General features: G+C 37.2%; 1 long non-coding RNA gene across 1 annotated transcript in view; it reads right to left on the bottom strand.

The window, feature by feature from the left end:
• 4930474H20Rik (RIKEN cDNA 4930474H20 gene) overlaps positions 1 to 27,927 on the bottom strand; it is a 142,870-nt gene that overhangs the window by 107,610 nt on the left and 7,333 nt on the right. Inside the window, exons 3-4 of the long non-coding RNA NR_045712.1 lie at positions 23,772 to 24,266; positions 1,258 to 1,399 (exon numbers count right to left, since the gene is read on the bottom strand). This is a non-coding gene — a long non-coding RNA (RIKEN cDNA 4930474H20 gene). The remainder of the gene's footprint in view (positions 1 to 1,257; positions 1,400 to 23,771; positions 24,267 to 27,927) is intronic.

Raw genomic sequence — 27,927 nt, 5'->3', positions numbered from 1 at the left:
TACCCCTGTCTAACTTGGTGAATGACATGGTTTAGTTGGGTTTATTTAGAGGATCATAGTTGAGCAGTAGATTGCAGAAAAGCTTACAAGCACCTAGGACACCAAAGAAAAACCATTGCATCTGCTATCCATAATGGCTTCCATATCCTCAAGGATGAGAAATGTCTCTTGAGGCTCTATAAATGAGGTTCTAAATATCTTATGTTTTTTTTCAAAGAATTAATTATACATTTTCTAATTTCAAAATGTCAATAGCCATGCTACGTCCGGGGAATAGAATTCTATGAAAACAGTGGTACTTGAAAGTTATACCTGAGAGTAACTTACATCTTTAATAGTTAACAAAATTTAAGTATTGACAAATATCATTGTGTTTGTTGAATAAAAATACCCCCATAAACTCACACTTGAATGTTTGTTTATAGGAAGTGGCAGTACTTGGCAGGGTTTAGGAGGTATGGCCTTCTTGGAGGAAGTGTGTCAATGGCTTTGGGGTTCCAGGCCAATGTTTCCCACTGCCTGCTCCCTGCAGATACTTTTAAGGTACTTCTACAGGAACTTGTCTGCCTGCATTCCAACATGCTAGCCACCATGGCGACAATGGACTAAACCTCTGAACTATAAGCCATCCTCAATTAAATGCCTTACTCCATATGAGTTGTTGTGGTCATGATGTCTCTTCAAAGCAATAGAACATTGCGAAAGGCAAACATACTTTATAAAATCTATGTTCCACTGATAATAAACAAAAAAGACTCAGGATTTGTAAAACTAAGATTTTTACTTAAATTAAAATATATTCAAACATAAATATGTGTTAATTGTGCACTAGAGAGAATATTTTAGCTAATGAATATAACATAAATTATAAAGATAACTACAGAAAATCTGAGTATTTATGAAACAATATCTTTCTTGTAACAGATTTAACGTCATGTTTAACCAACAGTGTGGTTGTTTCCAAAGGCAGTTAAGATTCATTTGAATATATTCTAGTATAAATATATGTAAAATTCTCCTGGAAGAATTGATAGCAAACACACTTGAATTCTCTTGATGTTGATAAACAAAAAGGAGCTAGTTACATTTGTAATGAAAGCCACTCTGAAACTAATAGCATTAGATCTTAATCTTTTATCAGGCAACAGAACTAAGTAAATCTCTGATATTGTAACAAACAGCTAAATTTACTCACATCACATATTTTCTAAAATAATTTCTAAAATACTAGTGTCAGTAAATTTACCCATTACTAACCTCTTTATTTAGGGGAGAGGAGCAAATTAGTTAAAGAACATAGGTTCTTTGAATTTGTTTTTTAAAGGAGAACATAGTATCCTGTTGACAGGGCTGCGATGAATATTTCAATGCTTTGTAAGCATAATTAAAGTTCCAAATTCTGAAAATTATCACAAAATATCTTTGTTTTAGAGTTTGATATACTTTGTAAATTTTATTACTTATTTAATATTTTAGAGTGTTAACATTTGTAACATATTTTATAATATAAGTATTTTATATGATACAATATTATTTTAACGTTTCAAATTATAATACTTACATAGAGGAGTACAATCTGTATATATTCAGAAGACATTTTAACAACTATTTTGAATTGTTAGATTAAAAAAAAACCAAATTGTTTATAAAGTAAATAATAAGGATAGGTTTAATGTTACTTTGACTTCTAAAACCATTATAGTTAGAACTTAAAGCATATTTTGTAGTTTCCTGTACTTTCAGAATTATTGAAAATATTCAACAGATTTTTCATCTTAGTTTATCAAAGGTAGACATACTTCTAACACAAAAAAATCAACCCTTTCCTAAGTTATCAAGAGCATATAAAGTATATATGTATTTATAACTGACTTCAGTTGGGTGAAACAGCAATACAAATGTGATTATAAAACTGAGATATCTAAGACCATTGTGTTTAATTTCACTGTATTATAAGTTGCACCTCAAATTTCCATTATCTAAATTAGAGGTTTATTTCATAAACCATTTCTTCTAAGCAAATGGCAACTGCATTTGAGCTGGTAGTTACTGTATAATTTTATGAGTTTTTTATTTAAAAAGTAAATGTAATTGTACCATCTTATAGCAGAGAAAATGAAGCTATTCAACTGTAGTCTGCTACCTCACAGATAGTCAAATGAATATTACATATTTTCTACTGAGTGGTTGTGAGTATAATGAGATTACACCTATTCCTAGGACATTTCTGGATAATAAGAAGCCACTACTGTACAAGATAATTTTCAAAGTCATAGAAAAGTAGAAAATGACTAAGGCACACCAATAATGAGAGCACAAGTGAAATTGCTATTAAGATTTTTCACTATTTAGCACAAAAGTATATGAAGAGAAATGAAGAGACACCTATTATTTTATCCTATTTAAATAATGAGGAAATACATGAAAAAGGGAATTTAATGACCAATTTTTAGGAGATAACTATAACTTTCACTTTAGAAATTGCTATGTAAGATTAACTCATTAAAATAGGTATACATTTTACTTACTATAATAAGTATCGCCAATTTAACTTTAATGTACAGTTCATAATTAAAAGAAAGGTTTAATAATATATCTTATAGTTTATAACACTACCAGATATTCATATATAAAGAATATATAGTTTAATTTAAATTCAGTAGTTATACTAAATATAACCCTGAAGAGAAAAATTATAAACCACTAATAATCTCTTCATTGTATAGATAGATATTTTTCATCTATGTTATTTAGCTAATCAATGCCAGTAGTGGCTATTTCTTTATTGAATAATACAAAACGTAACATAATGAGACCATTGCATTCTGTCTTTAGTTTCTAAGAAAGTGTTTTAATGAAAAAAAAATCTAGATAGTTTCAAAGTTTTGAAATACCTACATTTTTAATTGTATTTTATTTGTCCATCTAAAATGCCCATTCTCACAACTGAATATTAGTAATATAATAAGCACCCAATATTGTTTTCTCCTTCCTTACTTGTGCGTTGCATAAGTGTTCATAAGTCCTCTCAGAGATAAGGCATCATTCAATTCCTTCCCCCTGCCTCCATGTTCCATGTTCATTCATTTCTGTAGTTAATTGGTGTGTTTATATGATTTTTTTTTAATTTGCTCATTGCTATGATAAATTATCTTATAAAATCAATTCCAGGAATTAAGAATTTACTTTAGCTCATGGATTAAGAAGGACTCTAATCCATGATGTCAGTATGTGTTCAGGAATGTAATTCATCTATTCTATTGCAATTAAAGGGAACATCAAGAGGTGAGTGATGATACTCTGTCCTCCATTCGCCATATCTCTTCCCCCTCTCTGTTGTACTCCTTCTCCTTTTTCTACCCTCTGTGTCTGTATTCCCGTGTCTCTCATGTAATTGTTCTGGCTTTCAGTCAGTAGTGCATTATCAGTTATTTTCAGAGTAAATCTGTCATGCTGTGAGAACTTACTGGACACCCATTCAAACACAGTGTCCTAGATTTTTTTGAATCTAATTAGACTACAGGAATGATTAGCCATCATATACTCATAACTTGGCAAACTGACATGAACACATATCAGCTCAAACAATAGCATTCCATCAATGATTTTCAAAGTGCTCTGGTAACCTCAAAATGTAAAGTTTATTTATTTCATTTTAAACATTACTCAAAATATTAACAGTTCCATGATTTAAAAAAAAAAAACAAAGTCCAAAATCTTTATGAAAGTAAAGCTGATCTTTCTTTTATTTTATTTTGTTTATTTATTTATTTTTAATTAGATATTTTCTTTATTTACATTTCAAATGTTATCCCCTTTCCTAATTTCCTCTTCAAAAATCTCCTATCCCCTCCCCCCTACCTCTGCTCCCCAATCCACCCACTCCTGCTTCCTGGCCCTGGCATTACCCTATACTGGGGCATATTACTTTCACAAGACTAAGGGCATCTCCTCCCATTGATGGCCGACTAGACCATCCTCTGCTACATATGCACCTAGAGACACAAGTCCCACCATGTGATTTCTTTGATTAGTGGTTTAGTCCCAGGGATCTCTGGGCGTACTAATTATTTCATATTGTTTAAAGCTGATCTTTCAACTTTGGATGCCTATAACATTAACAATATAAATAATTAAAAGGCAATTCAGAGACTGCCCCACATGGGGATCCATCCCACATGCAGACACCAAACCAGGACACTATTTTGGATGCCAAGAAGTGCTTGGTAACAGAAGTTGATACAGTTGTTTCCTGAGAGGCTGTGCCAGATACTGACCAATACAGAAGCAGAGGCTCACGGCCAACCATCAGACTGAGCACACGAACCCCAATGACGAAATTAGGGGAAGGACAGAAGGAGCTAAAGGAGCCTTATGGACCATCAATAGGAGGGGAGACCCTTGGTCCTGTGAAGGCTTGATGCCCCAGTGTAGAGGAATGCAAGGGCTGTGAGGCAGGAGTGGGTAGTTGGGTGGCAGAGAACCTTCATAGAAGCAGGGTATGGGGGAATAGGATAGGGGAGTTGCAGAGGCGAAACTGGGAAAGGGGACAACATTTGAAATGTAAATAAATAAAATATCCATACATATATCACAAAGTCTTTTATGCTTCCAAAATATAAGGTCAAGGTGGAATAGAACTTTAATCTAGCAATATGGCTGAGCTGACAATGGATCACATGCAAAGACATTCCAAATTCCTGTGATCATGCTAGAATGAAATATCATTACCCCTCTGACTAGAATGCATACACACCCTTAATAAACATCTTTATTCCCTAACAGTGAAGTTAAAGTTAGTTTGTAGAAAGAGGTTGTCATGTTTGAAAGTGACATCTAACTGAACAAAATAATGAATCATAAAAAAAGGTTAGAAGAATGTATCAGAGATTGGTTACTGCTGAAAGGACAGACAACTAAGAGAACAGTGCAGAGAGATAAAGGGAGGGAAGCAAGTTTACCTTGACATTTTTACAGAGATGAGTTGCAGATGATGACAAATTGAGCCAGAAAATAAGAAGGACCCAGAAAAATGAGAACAGACTTTCAGAGATAGTTTGAGGCCAAGCAGAGCAATTCAGTCAGAAGGCATGAGAAGCTCATTTGAATTAATGAGGTTGGAGGGGAATTTTGAGATGGGGTAGGTAATCTGAACTAGCCATCCATAATACAGAAATCTTTCAACTATAGACTATCTATAGCATTTGATAGCATCAGTTGGCTCTGACATGTTAGTCCCTCCAGATCTCATACCAGATTATCTTTTTGTGTTAGATTTTCAGCTTCCCATTTACATCTCTACTATTTTGGGGCATTCACTGCATTTAGGTTCTCTCTTTATGGCAGCTCACAGTAGTTTTTGAGGCAATCTCTCATGAAAACTGATATTGCTACACCTGGGAAAATCTCAGTAGTTGTCTGGAACATTGATATAATTCCTTATGAGTTCCAAACTCTTCTGTTATGGATATTTGCAAAAGTAAAACCACATAAGATATACTGCAAAATATGAGGGTAACAATGGAGGTCGTCTGGCCCTCTATTAACATAAAAGTAGTGTCCTCTTTTAACTTTGGTGGGAAAACTTGGGAAAAAATATGTACTTGTCCTTAAGAAAGGAACCATGTTCTTAAGTTCTTTATATATATTGGATATTAGTCCCCTATCTGATTTAGAATTGGTAAAGATCCTCTCCTAAACTGTTGGTGGACTTTTTGTCTTATTGACAGTGTCTTTTGCCTCACACAAGCTTGGCAATTTTATGAGGTCCCATTTGTCAATTCTTGATCTTATAGCACAAGCCATTGCTGTTCTATTCAGGAATTTTTTCCCCCATGCCCATATCTTCAAGGTTTTTCTCCACTTTCTCCTCTATAAGTTTCAGTGTCTCTGGTTTTATGTGGAGTTCCTTGATCCACTTAGACTTGACCTTAGTACAAGGAGATAAGAATGGGTCAATTCACATTCTTCTACAGGATAACCCAGTTGTGCCAGCACCATTTGTTGAAAATGCTGTCTTTTTTCCACTGGATGGTTTTAGTTCCCTAAAGAACCACAGCAACCAACAGGTTGGGCAAAGATCTTTACCAATCCTACATCTGGTAGAGGGCTAATATCCAACATACACAAAGAATTCAAAATGCTAGACTGTAGAGAATCAAGTAACCCTATGTAAAAATGGAGTACAGAGCCAAACAAAGAATTCTCAACTGAGACATTTCAAATGGCTGAGAAGCACCTAAAGAAATACTCACCATCCTTTGTCATCAGGGAAATGCAAATCAAAACAACTCTGAAATTCCACCTCACACCAATCAGAATGGATAAGATCAAAAACTCAGGAGACAGCAGTCAAGGCAAGGATGTGAAGAAAGAGGAACACTTGTCCATTGTTGGTGGAATTGTAAGCTGGTACAACCTCTCTGGATATCATTTTGATGGTTCCTAAGAAAACTGAACACAGTACTACCTGGAATCAAGCTATACCACTCATAGACATAGACCCCAAAAATACTCCAATATAAAACAAGGACACAAGCTCTGAGATTTTCATAGCAGCCATATTTATAATAGCCAGAAACTGAAAAAAACCCAGATGTCCTTCAACAGAGGCATAGATATGGAAGATGTGGTATATTTTCTCAGTGGAGTACTACTCAACTATTAAAGACAATAACTTTATGAAATATGCAGGTAAATGAATGGAACTATAAAATATCCTCCTCAGTGAGGTAACTCAGTCACAAAACAACACACATGGTACATACTCCCTCATAAGTGGATATTAGCTCAAAAGGTCAGAATATCCAAAATACAAATCACAGACCACATGAAGCTCAAGAAGAAGGAAGATCAAAGAATGGATGCATCAGTGCTTCTTAGAAGGGGTAACAAAATACTCTTGGAAGGAAATACTGAGACAAGTGTCAATCGGGAACTAAAAGAAAGGTCATCCAGAGGCTGCCTCACCTGGGAATCTATCCCATATACAGTTAACAAACCCAGACACTATTGAGAATGCCAGGATGTTGTTGTGAACAGGAACCTGATGTAGCTGTCTCCTGAGGGACTCTGCCAGAGCCTGACAAGTATAGAGTCAAATGCTCACAGCCAACTATTTGACTGAGCAAGAGGAAATCAATGGAGGAGTTAGAGAAAGGACTGAAGGAGTTGAAGGGGTTCACAACCCCATAGGAAGAACAACAATTTCAACCAACCAGATTCCCCAGAGGTCCCAGGGACTAAACCACCAAACAAAGAGTACACATGGAGGAACCCATGGCTCCAGCTGCATATGTAGCAGAGGATGGCCTTGCTGGGCATCAATGGGAGGAGAGGTCCTTGAACCTGTAAAGGCTCAATGCTTCTGTGTAGGGGATTGCCAGGGAGGGGAGGCAGGGGTAGGTGGTTAGATGGGAGAACACCCTTGTAGAAGAAGGGGGAGGGGAATGGAATAGGGAGTTTCTGGAGAGGAAACTGGTAAAGGGGACAGCATTTGAAATGCAAATAAAGAAAATATCCAAGAAAATAAAAGAAAAGGAAAGGAAAGGAAAGGAAAGGAAAGGAAAGGAAAGGAAAGGAAAGGAAAGGAAAGGAAAGGAAAGGAAACGAAAGGAGAGAAAGGTACCATTTCAATAATGTTTTCTTTCACACATGTTCTTTTCAAATTCATGGTTTTCACAAGTTATAGCTTTAAATGAATGGTATCTTATATCCATAGGTACTTTTCTCAATATCTTGGAATAGAGCTTTAATTTCATTAAGGACGTCAGTTTCTTAACAATTAAACTTAATTATCCCTTGCCTATTTGCCTGCACCTTTATTGTAACTGTTTTCATCTTCAAACAGAACATGTTTCTACATTCTTCTGAATTTGTTTTCCAAAATAAACCTCAATACAAACAGTGAAGGATAACCAACACTGTCTAGAAATTCCTGAAGTAGAATAAGATATAAATGTCTGGCTGTTTCTCAGAAAATTGGACATAGTACTACAGGAGGATCCCACAATACCTCTCCTGGGCATATATCCAGAAGTTCCAACCGACAAGAAGGACACATGCTCCACTATGTTCATAGCAGCCTTATTTATAATAGCCAGAAGCTGGAAAGAACACAGATGCCCCTCAACAGAGGAATGGATACAGAAAATGTGGTACATTTACACAATGGAGTACTACTCAGCTATTTAAAAGAATGAATTTATGAAATTCCTAGGCAAAGGGATGAACCTGGAGGGCATCATCTTGAGTGAGGTAACCCAATCACAAAAGAACTCGCACAATATGTACTCACTGATAAGTGGATATTAGCTCAGATATTTAGAATACACAAGATATAAGATACAATTTGCTAAATGCATGAAACTCAAGAAGAACGAAGACCAAAGTGTGGATAGTTTGCCTCTTCTTAGAATAGGGAACAAAACACCCATGGAAGGAGTTACAGAGACAAAGTTTGGAGCTGAGATGAAAGGATGAACCATCTAGAGACTGCCATATCCGGGGATCCATCCCATAGTCAGCTTCCAAACGCTGACACCATTGCATACACTAGCAAGATTTTGCTAAAAGGACACAGATATGACTGTCTCTTGTGAGACTATGCAGGGGCCTGGCAAACACAGAAGTGGATGCTCACAGTCAGCTATTGGATGGATCAGAGGGCCCCAAATGGAGGATTTGGAGAAAATACCCAAGGACCTGAAGCGATGTGCAGTCCTATAAGTGGAAAAACAATATGAACTAACCCATACCCCCGGAGCTCGTGTTTCTAGCTGCATATGAATCAGAAGATGGCCTAGTCAGCCATCAGTTGAAAGAGAGGCCCATTGGTCTTGCAAACTTTATATGCCTCAGTACAGGGGAACGCCAGGGCAAAGAAGTGGGAGTGGGTGGGTAGGTGAGTGGGTCGGGGAGCGTGTGCGGGACTTTTGGGATAGCATTAGAAATGTAAATGAAATAAATACCCAATTTAAAAAACATATAAAAGACCAATTATTAGATGCATATTTATTGATTTATTGAGAGATATACTTAAATCATTACTTGGTCTCTCCATTTCCTGAGCACAATAACATTTGATACCTGGAAAAATTAATATGGAGAAATAACTACAACAACGAGTCCTGCTCAGCTAACAACTTTCTGCCTTCTATGCATGTTTCTGTAAAATCTTAGTTGGTGTTACAGTGCTTATTCCAACAAGATTCCTGCAACATTCCTAAATGATAATTAAGCCCTACCTAACAGCATATTGTAACTTCCATATTCATACTGTAACTTCCATATTCAGTAAAAAGATTCCTATTATAAATGGCATATTTAAAAAATAAACTATATTATAGTCTGTTTCTTCTGAATTTTAACAATAAGGGAAATCAAATATTACTTAAAATTCTGTACCATGAGTTTTCTATGATTTCTTTTGTTAAATATATATATAATAAAAATTGAAAAAAGAAGAGAGAGAGAGAGAGAGAGAGAGAGAGAGAGAGAGAGAAGCTCACCAAGACGATTTCTAAATTCTATGCCACAAATGCAATGGTTCCCATACTTATTTATTATTATTATTATTTTTTAAGGCATTTTATTAGATATGTTCTTCATTTACATTTCAAATGCTATCCCCAAATCCCCCTATTCCATTCCCCTGCTTCACTCCCCAACCCACCCATTTCTGCTTCCTGGCCCTGGCATTCCCCTGTACTGGGGCATATGATCTTTGCAATACCAAGGACCTCTCCTCACATTGATGGCCAACTAGGCCATTTTCTGCTACATATGCGACTAGAGATACAGCTGTGGGAGCTACTGGTTAGTTCATATCATTGTTCCTCCTATACGGTTACAGACCCTATAGCTCCTTTGGTACTTTCTCTAGATCTTCATTAGAGGCCCTGTGTTCCATCCAATAGATGACTGTGAGCATCCACTTCTGTTTTTTCCAGACATTGGCATAGCCTCACAAGAAAGATCTATGTCAGGGTCCTGTAAGCAAAATCTTTCTGGCATATGCAATAGTGTCTGGGTTTTGGTGGTTGTATATGTGATGGATCACCAGGTTGGTGTAGTCTCTGGATGGTCTTTCCTCTGTCTCAGCTTCGAATTTTGTAACTTCTTCCATGGCTATTTTGTTCTCCATTCTAAGCAGGAGTGAAGTATCTACACTTTGGTCTTGCTTCTTCTTGAGTTTCATGTGCTTTGCAAATTGTATCTTGGATATTCTAAGATTCTGGGTTAATATCCACTCACCAATGAGTGTATAGCATGTGTGTTCTTTTGTGATTGTGTTACCTCACTCAGGATGATATCCTAACCAGAGACACTAAAACCTATAGAGGAGAAATTGGGGAAAAGCCTCGTAGATATGGGCATAGGGGGAACATTCCTGAACAGAACACCAATGGCTTGTGCTGTAAGATCGAGAATCAACAAATGGGACCTCATAAAATTGCAAAGCTTCTGTAAGGCAAAAGACACTGTCAATAAGACAAAAAGGCCATCAAGAGATTGGGAAAGGAATAGATACAGAAAATGTGGTACATTTACACAATGGAGTACTATTCAGCAATTAAAAAGAATTAATTCATAAAATTCTTAGGCAAATGGTTCCCATACTTATTTAATAAGCATTACTAAAGCATAGTTCATAAATTGAACCCTACATTTATCCATGAGAGCCTTCAGTACCTAGCTCTCATCAATGGACAGGTCATACAGACAGTAACTAAACACAGAAATAATGAAACAAGCAGATGTACATATCAGATGGACCTAAGAGAAATTCACAGGATATTTTACCAAACAAAAAATTATATCAAGTTCTGAGCATATCATGCAACTTTCTACAAGTTTGAGCACATATTATGTCACAGAGAAAGTCTCAAAGGATACAAGAAACAGAAAGAACTCCTTATATCTTCTCAAACCACCATGGGTTAATAGTGGATTTCACCAATAATAGAAACCAGACAAAATCTACAAATTTAGAAAATTGAACAGCAGTCTATTGAGTAAAGAAAGAAATGAAGAAACAAATTAATTTTTTTCTCAGAATTCAATAAAAATGCATGTACAACATACTGAAAATTATGGGACACAATCAAAGCAGTTATAAGAGGAAAGTTCATAGCATGAAATGACTTCATAGAGATGTTAGAGAGATCTCATACAAGAACCCTAACAGCATATCTGAAATCTCTGGAAGAAAAAGAAGTAAATTCATCCAAGAGGAGTAGACTCCATGGAATGCAAACAGGACAGAAATCAATAATTTAGAAAATCAGAGAGCAATACAAATAACTAATGAAACAAAGAGTTGGTCCTTTGCTAAAGTAAGATAGATACAGAAATCCTCATTCAAAACCCTAAGTAAAATCAGAGAGAAAATATACAAATTAACAAAGTCCACAATGAAAAGAGGAACATAACAACAGACACTGAGTAAATCCAAAGGTCATATTCCAAAAGCTGTTATCCACAAAGCAGGAAAATCTAAAAAAAAAAAAGAAAAGAAAAAAGAAAAGAAGGATGAGGAGGAGGAGGAGGAAGAGGAGGAGGAGGAAGAAGAAGAAGAAGAAGAAGAAGAAGAAGAAGAAGAAGAAGAAGAAGAAGAAGAAGAAGAAGAAGAAGAAGAAGAAGAAGAAGAAGAAGAAGAAGAAGAAGAGGAAGAAGAATGTGGGGCATTGTGCTATGCACAGACAGGCTATTCTCCAGTTGAGCTGAGGTCTGCACCCTGGAGGGTGATAATTCACCTATATTACACTCTAGGCATTCCCTCATGCCCCCGAAACTCTGGCTTTTGCCTAAGTTACCGCCCCCCACAGCCCCCACAAGAGAATCATGGCTAGAAGTCATGTAGGCAATGTTCCAAGCTTCTGACTTCATGCTAAACTCCTCCCAAGTTACCTAGCAACAGTAAGATTTTATCAAAGATCAAGTGACCTTAGGTGTGTGGGTTCATTTCTGGGTCTTCAATTCTATTCCATTGGTCTACTTGTCTGTCGCTACACTAGTACCATGCAGTTTTTTATCACAATTGCTCTGTAATACAGCTTTAGGTCAGGCATGGTGAATCCACCAGAGGTTCTTTTATCCTGGAGAAGAGTTTTTGCTATCCTATGTTTTTTGTTATTCCAGATGAATTTGCAGATTGCCCTTCCAACCGGTAAGAAGGACACATGCCCCACTATGTTCATAGCAGCCTTATTTATAATAGCCAGAAGCCGGAAAGAACCCAGATGCCCCTCAAAGAGGAATAGATACAGAAAATGTGGTACATTTACACAATGGAGTACTATTCAGCTATTAAAAAGAATGAATTTATGAAATTCCTAGGCAAATGGATGGACCTGGAGGGCATCATCCTGAGTGAGGTAACCCAATCACAAAAGAACTCACACAATATGTACTCATTGATAAGTGGATATTAGCCCAGAAACTTAGAATAAACGAGATATAAGATACAACTTGGGAAATACATGAAACTCAAGAAGAATGACGACCAAAGTGTGAACACTTTGCCCCTTCTTAAAATTGGGAACAAAACACCCATGGAAGGAGTTACAGAGACAAAGTTTGGAGCTGAGATGAAAGGATGGACCATATAGAGACTGCCATATCTAGGGATCCATCCCATAATCAGATTTCAAATGCTGACACCATTGCATACACTAGCACGATTTTGCTGAAAGGTCCCAGATATAGCTGTCTCTTGTGAGAATATACAGGGGCCTAGCAAACACATAAGTGGATGCTCACAGTCAGCTATTGGATGGATCAGAGGGCCCCCAATGGAGGAGCAGAGAAAGTATACAAGGAGTTGGGGGGGGATCTGCAACCCTATAGGTGGAACAATAATATGAACTGATCAGTACCCCCTGGAGCTCCTGCATAAGTATCAGAAGATGGCCTAGTCAGCCATCAGTGGAAAGAGAGGCCCATTGATCGTTCAAGCTTTATATGCCTCAGTACAGGGGAATGCCAGGGCCAAAAAGTGGGAGTGGTTGGGTGGGGCAGTGGGTGTGGGAGATATGGGGGACATTTGGGATAGCATTGAAAATGTAAATGAAATAAATACCTAATTAAAAAAAGACAGCATACTTTAAAAGGGGCTCTTCGATCTCTCCTTGCTCTCTTTCATTCCTCTCATTCCTCTGTTCTCTTACCTCTCACTTCTCTTACTCCTCTCTCCTCTCTCTTTGTCTTCTCCTCTCCTCTTTCCTCTCCTCTCTCCCTCTTACTCTTTCTCTCTAGCCTTCTCTCTCTCTCTTTTCTTTCTCTCTCTCTGTCCTTCTCTCTTTTTCCCTGCCTTTCTACAATAAAGCTCTAAAACCATAGACAATCTCTGCTCATCAAGATCTGCTCCACCCACATTCGTTCATGTGGGAACCTCTCTTCCCTCATCCCTCTCTCCCATAACCCTGGAGCTTTTGAGAGTGCCCCTGGGCTCCCAGGTTGGGCTGCCCCTTATCCACCCCAGCGAGAGTGGTTTGGAGGCTTGGATGCCCACCTGAGGCTGAGTGGAAAGAGTCTGGCAGCCCTCCCATGTCCGCTTGACCAGAGCATAGGTGGAACTCTGGTGGGGCCTGAGTCTTCCCTTTCTCCCTCTCTTCCCCTAGCTCCCTTTTTTAGTTCCAGAAGAAGAAGAAGAAGAAGAAGAAGAAGAAGAAGAAGAAGAAGAAGAAGGAGGAGGAGGAGGAGGAGGAGGAGGAGGAGGAGGAGGAGGAGGAGGAGGAGGAGGAGGAGATGGAGAAGGAGGAAGAGGAAGAAGAAAGGGAAAAGAGGAAGAGGAAGAGGAAAAGAGGAAGAGCGAAAAGGAAAAGAAAACAGAAGCAGTCATTAAGTTTCTCAATGCACACAAAGGCAGACATATACACACACATAGACACACACACACACACACACACACAGAGAGAGAGAGAGAGAGAGAGAGAGAGAGAGAGAGAGAGAGAGAGAACAAAACTAAACAAAACTAAAACTAAAACAGGGTTAAATAGTTTTGCAGCAGAATTTAACAGACTTTCAAAGGGTTAACAAAAGCCTCCTCAAATTATTACACACAATAAAAGCAGAAGGAATATTGTAAAATTCATTTTATGAGGCCACAGTAATCCTGATACCAAACATCAAGTCTTCATAAAGAAAGAAAATAATGGACCAATTTCTTCCTTGAACATTGATTCCAAAGTACCCAATGAAATATTTGTCAATGAAATGCAAGAACATATCAAAATGATCATCTGCCATGGTCAAGTATGTTTCATTCAAGTGAGGCAGTGGTAGGTCAACAAAGAAATCTATTGATGTAACCCAACCTATAAGCAAACTGAAAGAAAAAATTTCCATACAATCATCTTATCAGATGCTGAAAAAAGTCTTTGACAAAATTTTACCTCCTATTGTGTTAAACATCTTGGAGATACCAGGGATACAATGGAAAAAGTTAAACATAATACAGGAAACTTACAGCAAGCCAATATCTGACATCAAATTAAATGGAGGCAAACTGACAGCAATTCCACTAAAATATAAATAAGACAAGTCTTTCTATTTTCTCCATTTACAGTCAATATGTACTTGAACTTCTAACTAGTCTAATGTCATTAAAATATTTTGGAAGTGTTTTTTTCCAATATTTATTAAAGAGTATTAGTGTTAATCCTTCATTGAAGATTTTGTAGAATTTTCTGCTCTATCCTTCTGACCCTGGGATTCTCTTTGATTGTGATTACTGATGATGTCATCTACTATCACTGTAGGACATCATATAAGAGATAACAGGACTCTTTTATGGAATTGAGTGAACTATGATTAACTACTAATTAATTAATTCTGGGATTATATATTCCTTGTATTCTCTTTGGTGTAGTTATTTTTTTTTCCAGACTAACATTTTCTTGCAGTATTCTCAATAGAATTGGGTTAGTAGAAATTTCTTAAATTTTAATTATTATAAAAATTTGTATTATTGTTTAGTGTTACTGATAATTATGCTGTATAAAGTAGCCTGAGTTGAGACTAGGGTGAGAATTTATGTAATCTTTGGTTTGGGCACTTTTGTCACTTAGCCTTTCCTGAATGTTATGCAAATGAGCCTGCCTTTATATTTGACTTGGTCTTGTCCTCTTATAGATTTTAATATGTATTGTGTTTGATCTGTATACTTAGTGTTTGGGCATTATGAGTTGATATGAATGTCTTTTTTTGTTACTCTCTGTTTAGTGTTCAGTATACACCATGAACCTTACTAGACAAATTTTCCTTACAATGAAAATATTCTGATTTTGGTAAAAAAATATTTTCTGAATTTATGATATATATTTTAATGGTGTCAGAATTTCAAGGAGTTGTTTGTTTGTTTGTTTGTTTCAGACTGGAATTATCATTTAGATTTGATGTTTTAGTTAAGTGGCCAGTCTATTTTTTATACTTTCTCTTCAAAAATTGAAATTCTCACTTCAGCTTCATTCACCGTGCTACTATGAATTATCTCTGAGCATTTGTTTACTGACTCGAGATACACAAACAAGATCCAGTATTTTGTTGCATATAAAAAACACACTTCAATAACAAAGACAGACACTATCTTAGTGTGAAAGGATGGAGAAAAGTCTTCTAATCAAATGGTCCCAATAAAAAAGTTGTGGTTGCCTTCCTAATATCCAATAAAATAAACTTTCAACCAAAAGTTATTAAGTATAAGTAGAAAGGACACTTCATATTCGTCAAAGAAAAAGTCCACCAAGACAATATCTCAATTCTGTACATCTATGTCCCAAAGGCAAAGGGAAACACTTTCATAAAAGAAACTTTACTAAAGTTTAAAGCACACATTGACCCCAACACAATAATAGTGGGAGACTTCAAGACGCTACTCTCACCAATGGGCAGGTCATTGAAACAGAAACTAAAGAGAAAAACAGTGAAACTAAGAGAGGTTAGGAAGCAAATGTAATTAACAAATATCTACAGAACATTTCACCCTAAAACAAAATAATACATCATCTTCTTAGTACCTCCAAAATCGACCATGTAATTTGTCACAAAATAACCCTCAACCTATATAAGATTGAAGTAATCCCATTCATCCTATCATATCACCATGGCCTAAGACTTGTTTTCAATAACAACAAAAACAACAGAAAGCCCACATACACAAGGAAACTGAACAACAACTCTCTAGTCAGTGATAACTTGATCAGGGAAGAAATAAAGAAATTAAAGATTTCCCGGAATTTAATGAAAATATTGACATATCCAAACTTATGGTACATAATGAAAGCAGTGCTGGGAGGAAAGTTCATAGCACTAAGTGCCCTGGTAAATAAACTGGAGAGATATTACACTAACAACTTAACACCATATCTGTGAGCTCTAGAACAAAAGGAAGCAAACCTACCCAAGAGAATTAGATGACAGGAAATAATCAAAATCAGGGACAAAATGAACCAAAGAGAACAGTACAAAGAATCAACAAAACCAAAAGCTGGTTCTTTGAGAGAGAATCAATAATATAGATAAAATCTTAACCAAATTAACTAAAGGGCAGAGAGGCAGTATCCAAATTAACAAAATCAGAAATGAAAAGGGAGATATCACAAAAAAAAAAAATAGGAAATTCAAAAAAAATCATCAAATCCTACTACAAAAGCCTATAATCAACAAAACTGGAAAATCTATATGAAATGGATTGTTTTCTAGACAGATACCACGTACTAAAATTAAATCAAAGCAAGTAAATGATCTAAACAGGCCCATATAGCATAAGGAAATAGAAGTCAATAAAACCTTCAAACCCAAATCGCCCATGGCCAGATAGATTTAGTGCAGCATTCTAAGAATTCAAAGAAGACCTGATACCAATAGTCCTCAAACTATTCCATAAAATAGAAAGAGAAGGGGCACTACCTAATTCATTCTATGAAGCCACAATCACTCTGATACCTAAACAACACAAGAACCAAAACAAAAAGGAGAACTTCATACCAATCTCACTTATGAATATCCATGCAAAAATACTCAGTAGAAATCTTGCAAACCAAATCTAAGTACACATTAAAACTGTCATTTACCAGAATCAAATAAGCTTCATCCCAGGAATGCAAGGTTGGTTCAATATATGAAAATGTATTAATGTAATCCACTATATAAACAAACTTTAAAAAATCACAGGATAATCTCCTTAGATGCGGAAAAAGCATTGGGCAAAATATAACTCCCCTTCCTGTTAAAAGTATTGGAAATATCAGGAATTCAAGGCCCATACCTAGACATAATAAAAACAATTACTGCAAACCAACAGTCAATATCAAAATAATGGAGAGATACTTGAAGCTGCCTCACTAAAATCATGGACAAAACACTCTCCTTGAATGTATTCAATATAGTACTCGAAGCACTGGCTAGTATCATAAGACCACAAAAAGAGAACAAGGGAAAAATGGCAAATAAGTAATAAAGGTATCACTAACTGCAGATGATGTCATAGCATACATAAGAGAACCCCAAAATTCTACCAGAGAATTTCTCCAACTGATAAACTTCAGCAAAGTTGCTGAATATAAAATAAGCTCAGATAAGTCAGTAATCTTCCTTTATACAAATGATAAACAGGCTGAAAAAGAAATTAGGAAAACAATTCCCTATCTCATAGCCACAAATAATACAAAATATCTTGGGGTAACTCTAACCAAACAAGTGGAAGATCTGTATGACAATAACATCAAGTTTTTCTAGAAAAAAAAAATCAAAGAATATCTCAAAAAAAATGGACAGATCTCCCATGCTCATGGAAAGCCAGAATTAACATATTAAAAATGGCCATCCTAATAAAGGCAATCTACAGAGTCAATGAAATCCCCATCAAAATCCCAACAGAACTCTTCAAAGACATGGAAAAAAGGGATTCTTAATTCATCTGGTAATCTGGAAAGGGAAAAGAAGAAGAAGAAGAAGAAGAAGAAGAAGAAGAAGAAGAAGAAGAAGAAGAAGAAGAAGAAGAAGAAGAAGAAGAAGAAGAAGAAGAAGAAGAAGAAGAAGAAGAAGAAAGAAAGAAAACAGAAGAGTAAAAACAGTTTTTTGAAAGAGATACATTTTTGGTTTTATTTGGGGTCTGTTTAAATTTTGCAAACAGTTTTCAGAAGTTTTTTACTCAGCAATGCAGGAATGAAATTGGTCAACCCTGTGTTATTCCTGCAACTGAAACCCATTTTCCAAGGGATTTTTTTTAACAATAATAAAATGGCTGGGAGAATCACCATTGCTGATCTCAAGCTCTACTACAGAGCAATAGTGATAAAAACTGCATGGTATTGGTACAGAGTCGTACAGATTGATTAAGCAGAAATCCATGAGCTTACACACGCTTGACCTTTGACAAAGACACCAAAAATATACAATGGAAAAAAGAAAGTATCTTCAATAAGTGGTGCTTGTCTAACTGGCTGCCTGTATGTATAAAAATGAAATTAGAGCCATATTTGTCACCTTGCAAAAAGCTCAAGTCCAAGTGGATCAAGGACTTCTACATAAAACCAGACACACTGAATGTAGTAGAAGAGAAAATGGAAAAGAGCTTCGAATTTATTGGCACAGGGGGAAATTTCTTAAACAGAACTTAAGTGGCTCACCCTATAAGAATAAAAATTGATAAATGTACCTTATGAAACTGGAAATCCTCTTTAAGGGAAAGGACATAGTCAATAAGACAAATGGCAACTTACAGATTGGGGGGAAAAAATAACTTCACTAACCCCACATCTGATAAAGAGCTAAACAGCAAGCATATACACCAGCTAATATGAGGCCACCCAATGTAGGAAGCCAACTCTAAGATGACGCCGGGCGCCAGGTGTGCAGTTGTCATAAACAACATCAGCATATGTGTAAGTCTGAGTCTGGTGCCAATCCCTCCTGAACAGGTGCATGCAAATTAGGTGCCTGCAGACTGACCAATCCCAGGGATCCAAAAAGCCTTTCCCTGTGCTGGAGAGTATATAAGCAGACATCCCTGGGTTCCTGGGGTTCCCATACCATTGAGGCGTTCCTGCAATAAAGCTGTTGAGAAGAATCCAACCATGTTGAGTTTTCCTTGCTGGACGATGTGGGCGTGACAAATTGGTGGCCATATGGGGAGCCAAGGACAATCTCGTGGATTCAGAACTCTTCAGCTGAGGAATGTTGGTACCGGTAAGTCTCCCAAATTGATCCCCAGGTTTAAGGGGGATATGTTTTTCTCGCCCATAGTCCCAGTGTTGGTAGCTCGTGCCATTGTTGTTTTGGTTTTTGTAAAGAAAAAGGGTGAAAGGGGCATGAAAGAAAAAAGGGAAGGAAAAGGGAGAAAAGACAAAAGTCAAAAGGAAAGAAAAAAGGAAAGGAAAGGAAAGGAAAGGAAAGGAAAGGAAAGGAAAGGAAAGGAAAGGAAAGGAAAGGAAAGGAAAGGAAAGGAAAGGAAAGGAAAGGAAAGGAAAGGAAAGGAAAGGAAAGGAGAGGGGGAAGGGGAGAGGGGTGTGGGGAGAGGGGAGAGTGGAAAGGGGAGAGGGGAAAGGGGAGAGGGGAAGAAAGGAAGGGAAGGGAGGAAGGGAAGGAAGGAAGGGAAGGAAGGAAGGGAAGGAAGGGAAGGAAAGAAGGAAGGGAAGGAAAGAATGAAAGAAGGAAAGAAGGAAAGAAGGAAAGAAAGGAAAGAAAGGAAAGAAAGGAAGGAAGGGAAGGAATGAAAGGAAGGAAGGAAAGGAAGGATGGAAAGGAAGGATTGGGACGATAAGGTTCCCGGGTAAATGGAACAAGTTAAGGTTCCTGGCTTTGGGGCAAGTTGAGGTTCCTGGTTTTGGGACAAGTTAAGGTTCCCGGGTTAGGGACAAGTTGCACCAAGCACCATGGGGACTTGAGGTTTGCAGAGGAACAGGAGGTTTTACCAAAAGGGGTTTTGCTGGTCTGGAAGTTGATGAGAAATTGCATAGAAGATAGAGAAAGATGTGGCACAAAACTCCAGAGCGGTAATGAGGCACTGAATCAGGTGAGAGAGGAGAGCTCTTAAGTGGTTTGGGAGAGAGGGTCTGTTTGTGTTTCCCCAGGATCATCAACAACAGCTGTGTGTCCCAGAATGGCTGATCCGAGCAATTCAAGGCAAGCAGAGCTATGAGGACGTGAATGTTCCTGTGGCTGGGAATGCTCCTGCTAGTGAGAACTGAAGAGCTCTGTGTTCCTGAAACCATGCTGTTGATGCATTTAAGTGTTTCCTCAATTCTTTACATCTAATGCTTCACTACAATTGCTTTTTTTCTATGCTGCTTACATTGTTATGTGGGGTAAATGGTAGTTGCACTGATCCCTTGCCTCAGGGCTGATGGGAGCCCTGGGATGTATGCTTGTAATAGTGTGTGTGTTGTGTGTTTGGTGTATGTGTTTGGTGTCCTCAGTTTGTGCAGGCCCGCACTTCTGCCATGGTGGCACAGGCCTTTGCCACAGTGGAGGTGAGACAATCTCCTCAGATTTGGCTTGCTGCTCTAAAGAAATAATGCTGCATTATGCTGTGGGTTGCGAGGCTAAGCACTGCACGAAGGATAGCTTTCTGTTGGCATTCTGTGGAAGGCACATCTGATTGCATGAAGGTTCAGTGTCCTAGTTCCCTTCCCCCAGGAAAAATGACACAGGAGCTGGCCAAGACCTCTCTGGGTGATGAGCCCAAGGGATGGTTTTTTGTAGGGCCTCTATGCTTGCACACTGGCGATCAGACCTCTACCTTCACCCATGAGGCTTGCTTGCAGCAATCAAAATCGGGCCATAGATTAATCAGCATCCTGGCCTTCTAATGCACCTGCCGCATGCAAACAGGACAATCTCCTCAAGTGTGGCTTAGCATGATAGAGAAGTAGTCAATGACAGATTAGACTCCCTGGGTGTGTAACCAACCTAAGACAGGGATCAAACCAATGCTGTTTGTCTCCCAAGGATGGTTAAGGGGCATTGCTGCAGGGGCAATCTAAGACAGACATTCTCTCTGGCAAAAAAGAAAAAAAGGGGGAGATGTGAGGCACGGTTGTGGCAGCAGTCCCAAAATGGCACCTGGGACTGCAGCTAAGTCTTATGACTTGCACCTGACTTCCTCATATGCCTGAAAATAAGCCACAACCATTGTGAGAGCTGTGCAGATGCACCATGATGCTGGCGGTGTAAACAAGTCCATATTTGGTGGAGACATGCCCCTGCCGCCCTGATTGGCTGAAGCTGTGTGCCTGGTGAGGTGGTATGGCCTGCCATGAGTGGATGGGGGCTGAGAGTATATAAGAGTGAGAGGCCCGGGGTTCGGGGAAGAAAAAGATGAAGGGAGAGAGATGAAGACAGGATCGACCTAAGACAGGAGCCATGGCCTATGGACAGATTTGCCCAGATCTAGTCCAGCATCATATTATTAAACAAAAAAGGGGGAGATGTAGGAAGTGAACTCTAAGATGGCACCGGGCGCCAGGTGTGCGTTGTCATAAACAACATCAGCACAGGTATAAGTCAGAGTCTGGTGTCAACACCTCCAGAGCGGGTGCATGCAAATTAGGTGCTGGCAGACTGACCAATCCCAGGGGGCCATGAAGCCTTTCCCTGTGCTGGAGAGTATATAAGCAGATCTCCCTGGGTTCCCGGGATTCCCATAGCATCAACGCGTTCCTGCAATAAAGCTGTTGAGAAGAATCCGACCATGTTGTGTTTTCCTTGCAGGAAGAGATGGGCGCGACAACCTAACACACATAAAACAGAAGACTGCTGGGTCTGGGTTCTGTCAGAGAAGATGCACCTATCCCTCAAAAGACTAGAGGCCACAAAGGAGTTTAGAGATCTGATGGGATGGGGGGTGAAGGGACATCCTTGTGGGGAAAAAAAAATTAGGCGTATGTTGAGATATCTGACTGCAAAAATAATGGTTATTTTAGTTTTTGAGAATATAATCATAGTATACCATTCCTCCTTTCTCTCTCCTTCCCTCAACCCCTTGTATATATTCTTTCTCATTCTCTTTCTCATTCAGGGCTTTTAAATTATTCATTGTTACAAACATGTATATACTGCTGGGTTTACATCCTATTCTTATTTATGCTCTATCGTCCTTAAGAACTATCTGCAAAATCCATGAATTTCTCAATATGTATTATGTACAATTTTAAGTACATTTAAATTTTTGGGTGAAAGCCTAAATTAAAATAAACCCAAAACCTTGTTATATATTTGATATACTGCAAATCATGATCCTGTGCAATAGAATGTATATATTTATTACTGATAAAATTTTAGTGCTTGTCATCTTTTAGATATCATTCTGAAATTTCTTTGGCCACTCAGATAAACGCATCTCTTTTTCTGTGATCTAGATTTGCGAACTGGTAACAATTTATAATAGCTTAAAGTATTTCTAGGGACATAGCTTCAGTGACTGTAATCACCCCACTTGGGAGATTCTGTTTTCTGCAGGGAATTTCAATGGCTTTTACTGCCAATTACTGATACAGCAATAGAATTCTAGCCTTCGTGCTTCTTGATGAGATATCTTGGGCACCGTGAATTCTGTAGAACTCTTCATATAAGTAGCAAAGGATAGTGTTTGGCTCCGTTTGCATAGATGTTTGCATACTCCCAGAACATATGATGGTTGATTTTCTCTCTCACAGCTTTCCCCTGTGAGCTTTTAACCTACAAATCACTTTAATAGGAATATTCATCTTGGATTTCAGTTTTAGGGAAACATAACTAATAAACAAAAGTAAAAAAAAATAAAATTAACCATGATATAACTTACCAAGCACTAATAATAGTAAATGAAATTGAGGTATTTAAATAAGTTCCAATTTTCAAAAAATAATCAATATTAATAATAATTTAATTATTAGTTATAAAATTATGAAGATAATTGTATATCTCAGAAAGTGAATCAAACAACATTTTTTTTCACTGTATAGCCCTGGCTGTCCTGGAGCTCACTTTGTAGACCAGGCTGGACTCGAACTCAGAAATTTGCCTGCCTCTGCCTCTCGAGTGCTGGGATTAAAGGCTTATGGCACCATGCCCTGCTCAAACAGTATCTCTTGTTGGAGGAAACTAACATCTTTACTAAATCAAGGAAGACTGTTTTTTGCTTGGTGCCATCGAACTTCTCTAGATTTAGTGATGCAAAGTTATTAACACTGTTTGGGTGATTCTTTGTAATTGTTATCTATGAAGCCCGTGACTGTATAAAAATATAATTTCATATGTATATATACATATACTAAAAAAAATAAAATTAACCATGATATAACTTACCAAGCACTAATAATAGTAAATGAAATTGAGGTATTTAAATAAGTTCCCATTTTCAAAAAATAATCAATGATGAGACAATCAATAATATAATGATGAGACATCTTAGGTACCGTGATACATATATACATACATATATATATATATATATATATATATATATATATATATATATATATACATATATATATATATATATATATATATACACATACAGAAATTCATTATTTTATCTTTTTAGAAAATTAGGAAATTTTATGATGAAATTAAATTACTGTTGGAATTACACAAAATCACTTAAAGTTAAAACAAGGATTCTTGTGATAATTAATATGATTTTCAATGTATGTTTTAATTTAAAAACAAAAAACTACTTGTAATATCAGCATGTGTTTATTGCTCATACATAGAAAAAAAAAGAATCAAACAAAACAGAAAACAAAAAACCCTGTAGCTTCTGAAAACTCAAGGACTGAGATCCTTACTAATTTCAATCTGTAAAGAAGCTTCAAAATCCAGAATAAATGACTTTACTTTCTTTGTGAATGACATCTGTGTTCATTTATTGTGTATTCTGTTAAGATAATGAAGTCGTTAGTAACATATTAAGAACCTTTAAAATGATGAAAAATATAGACTAAAGGTTATAAAATAATTCACATATCAGACTCTAAATTTTTTCCAAAATTTTTTGTCTAGTTTTTCTCATGACTACATTCCTATTAGAATAAACCTGCAATTAAAGTAATTTATGGAGAAATATAATCATGTTGATAATTTAAATTTTAGTGACTATTGCCCTTTAAATATCTCCTTATACTGCTTGCTTTTCATTCAACCTCTTACAGGCCAAAACAAAAAACAACAACAACAACAACAACAACAACAAAAACAATCGAAGAAAACCAATTTTGGCAGTTGCTCCTCTTGCAGGTCACAGTTAATTATACAATCAATATTTTTCTTTCCCAGTGTTCAAACTGCAAAAAAAAAAAAAAAACCTATTGTTATTTTATCACTTTAGTTAATAGTATATATCCTTGGAGTCAATGAAATTGAAAAGAGTTAGTTTCCTTTATAAAATTATCATGGGTTTCCATTTTATAGGAAATATTATAGTTACAAGGAACTTGGTATTTTAAGTATGTTATAAATATTAACTGATTTAATGTTTATAGAAACATTGTTGATCATGTTGCATTAAATTTTCAATTCTGTGATGAAAATATTCTAATAATATATACATAATTATTTTAAATTTGAAGTCACTATTAATATAATATTTCATATATATTGTTCTCAATTTTAGTCTGAAAATGCCAGGTAAAAGAATAGAGAGCTTTATTTTTGTATTTCTGTGTATCTATAGTTTGCCTTAACAATCATCAATTTATAAAATTAACAAGTGCTCAGTTCATCTAAAAATACAATTCTTAGTACTTATTTTAACCAATGCATATACAATGTGTATATTTACTACTAAATACTAAAAGGTCATTCCTGAAAACCTGTGTATACAAATAAATTTATGAAGACTGAACAGACTGTAATTATGTATTTAGAAATATACATACACACATGCATTTAAAATAATAATTAAAGGAAACAAAAGACAAAAGTTTAGATGATAGCAAGGAAATACAGTGTATAGGGAGAAAAGGGGGGATGATATAATTATATTTTTGTTCATTTTGTTTTATCTTATTTTCATTGAAAATAGATTCTTTCATACAATTATTTCTACCAGACTTTCCCCTCCTTCCACTCCACAAAGATCCCACATACCTCTCCATCCCCCAGATTCACTCTTTCTCTGCCAGAAGCCATGTAGCAAAGGCTATGCGTGTCTTTCTTTTCTGGAGATGATCCACAATTTTCCATGACTGTGATAGGTGTATTCTGAGATGCCAGGTCCTCAGATGTCATCCAAGATCGCTTCTTGCTGATGACATACCTTTCCTGCCACTATTATATAGCCTAATGCTTTCTGGGCAATTTCCTGACCCTCTGCACATCTCTCCATCTTTTCCCACACTTGATCCTGTCCCCTTAATTTCCTCTCCCCTACTCTTTTCCTCCCAAGAGTCTCTCTTCCTCTACCTCCTGTGATTATTTACTAGTCTTAATGGAAAGATATGTAAACAGTTCAGCTCTAAACACAGGATGGCCGCTTCTATAAGATGAGTGCCATCATTGCTCCAGTATATGTTGTAAGCAGGATAGATTGTAGGTCTGGAGGAATTTGACTGTACTAGTGCTGTAGTTTTGCTTTTTTAGCCTGGCGAAGAGCTTCTCAAGCCAAAGAGACTTGCACTTGATGCGAATGTTCCATTCAGGCACCAGGTCAAAATCTCAGTTCAATAAGTCATATAGATGTTGTCTTTAGCAATAGTGTCCCACTTTCAATTTTCATAGAGTGGCTTTCTGTCCTATTATTAGCTGGGGTTGTGTAGGATCTGCAGGAGACATGTAGGCAATCAATTGATCTATGACATGAATGATTGCATTAAATTTACAATGAATGCCACAGATTAATCCCCTTTTTGGGTCTCCTATCTGTGCTGAATGGGTCTCTGGTTGCAGGTGGGCGAAGGAGTCGGAGAAAGTGGGATGACAGACACTACTCGAGAGAATGTGTTGGATCTGAGTGTAATGTCACAAAGCAAACACCAGTCTTATATAATAGATAAAACAAAAGGGTTGGATGTCACAGCAGGCAAAGTACAATGAAGTTATCTGACACAAAACAGAAGAATGACTTCAAAAGAACTTACAAAAACCAGGTAATATTTACAGTAAAAATAAAACAGCCATGCTTAGGGTCAGCTAATGACAGGTAAGGATATCAAACCCTAGTCACAATTTGTGCTACTTCTTTGCGCCTTGTGAAAGCTAGCACCACGGGGCTCTGCTCTAGCAGACCTTCTCATGAATAGTGCAGTACCACAAACCCCCACTTACTAGGCCTTGATAAATGCTTGCATATGAGTGTAACTTGGTTGTTCTTTTAAGTATCTGTGGAGAATCTCCATTTGTCAGAAGAATTCACTAATATGCAATGTAGTCTCCTATACCTGGTTGTAATGAAGATTCTAAGTAGGCTTTGCTAAAGTTGCCCTGAGATTACTAACTCTTATCCAGTAAAATACTGTAACAAAGTGTTCAAGGCCCTCCATGATATTATAGGGACAAACCTGGGACATTCTAGCTATGGGAATGCCAAGGTTTCAGGAGGCTGAGTTTCCTTGAAGCTCTTTGCCCCAGGACTGCTTCCAGGTTTTCAAACCTGTAATGCCAGTCACTACTGGAGTATATGTAGCAAATGAACTCTTGGAATGTAAAAATTCTTAAAAACAAATCATGTGATCAATTATTCTGAAAATGTATAAAAATTAAGAACAATAAAGTTGTATTGTAGCCTTTTCTGCTTCATTCAGTATGCTTGTGTCTGTGTGTCTGACTTAACTTTCTTTTCTCTTCTCTTCTCTTCTCTTCTCTTCTCTTCTCTTCTCTTCTCTTCTCTTCTCTTCTCTTCTCTTCTCTTCTCTTCTCTTCTCTTCTCTTCTCTTCTCTCCTCTCCTCTCCTCTCCTCTCCTCTCCTCTCCTCTCCTCTCCTCTCCTCTCCTCTCCTCTCCTCTCCTCTCCTCTCCTCTCCTCTCCTCTCCTCTCCTCTCCTCTTCTCTCCCTCTTTCTCTCCCTCTTTCTCTCTCTCTCCCTCTCTCTCTCTCCCTCTTCTCCTCTCCCTCTCTTCCTCTCCCTCTCTCCCTCTCCCCCTTCCTCTCTCCCTCTCCCCCTTCTCTCATCCTCCCCCTCTCCCTCTTCCTCTCTTTTCTTTCTTTTCTTTCTTTTCTTTCCCTTTCCCTTTCCCTTTCCCTTTCCCTTTCCCTTTCCCTTTCCCTTTCCCTTTCCCTTTCCTTTCCTTTCCTTTCCTTTCCTTTCTTTTCTCTTTTCTTTTCTGCCTGGTAAAGAATTAAGGAACTTTGAACTTTTCATCTGACCAACTATGGGCCAGTGAGTGAAAAAGAAAATAGTCCAAGTAACAACTTTTTTTCTTAGTTCTCTTGCTGCGTGAGCTAAATTGTGAGAAGCCATAAGCATTTGGCCCACAATAATGTCAACCTTGATGCTTGCTGCTATCCTCAATTACCTGGATGCAGATTTAGATCTCAGAACTGGATCTCCATTTTTCTCACACAGCCAAAAAGGACAAGACAAGAATCATGGAGATAAGGCAAAAATCTTCATATACAGCCTAGAAAAGGCAACCTAATAGGAAGAATTGTGTTCCAAAAGCAGGCAACGAGTCAGAAAAATATCTATTCCCACTGTTAGGAGTCTCACAAGAACACCAAGAAAGCTGGCTTAACATCCATGCAGAGGACCTGGGACAAACGCATGCAGATCCTGTGCTTGCTCTTTCTGTCTCTGTGAACTGATATGAGCCTTGTTTGATTCAGTGGTCAATGTTCTTCTGGTTGTCTTTCCCCTCTGACTCTTAGAATCTTTCTTACCCCTTTTCTGATCTGTAAAGGAAGGGAACTGATCTCTGTTTTATTTTATTTTTTTATTATTATTTTACTTATTTATATTTCAAATGTTGTCTACCTTCCCATTTCCCCTCTGCAAAATCCCCATGCCATA

Source organism: Mus musculus, chromosome 14, assembly GCF_000001635.26.
Source record: "Mus musculus strain C57BL/6J chromosome 14, GRCm38.p6 C57BL/6J".
In the NCBI taxonomy this organism is placed as follows: domain Eukaryota; kingdom Metazoa; phylum Chordata; class Mammalia; order Rodentia; family Muridae; genus Mus; species Mus musculus.
Note: the sequence above shows the minus strand (reverse complement) of the source record. Positions and strands in the feature narration are given on the sequence as shown.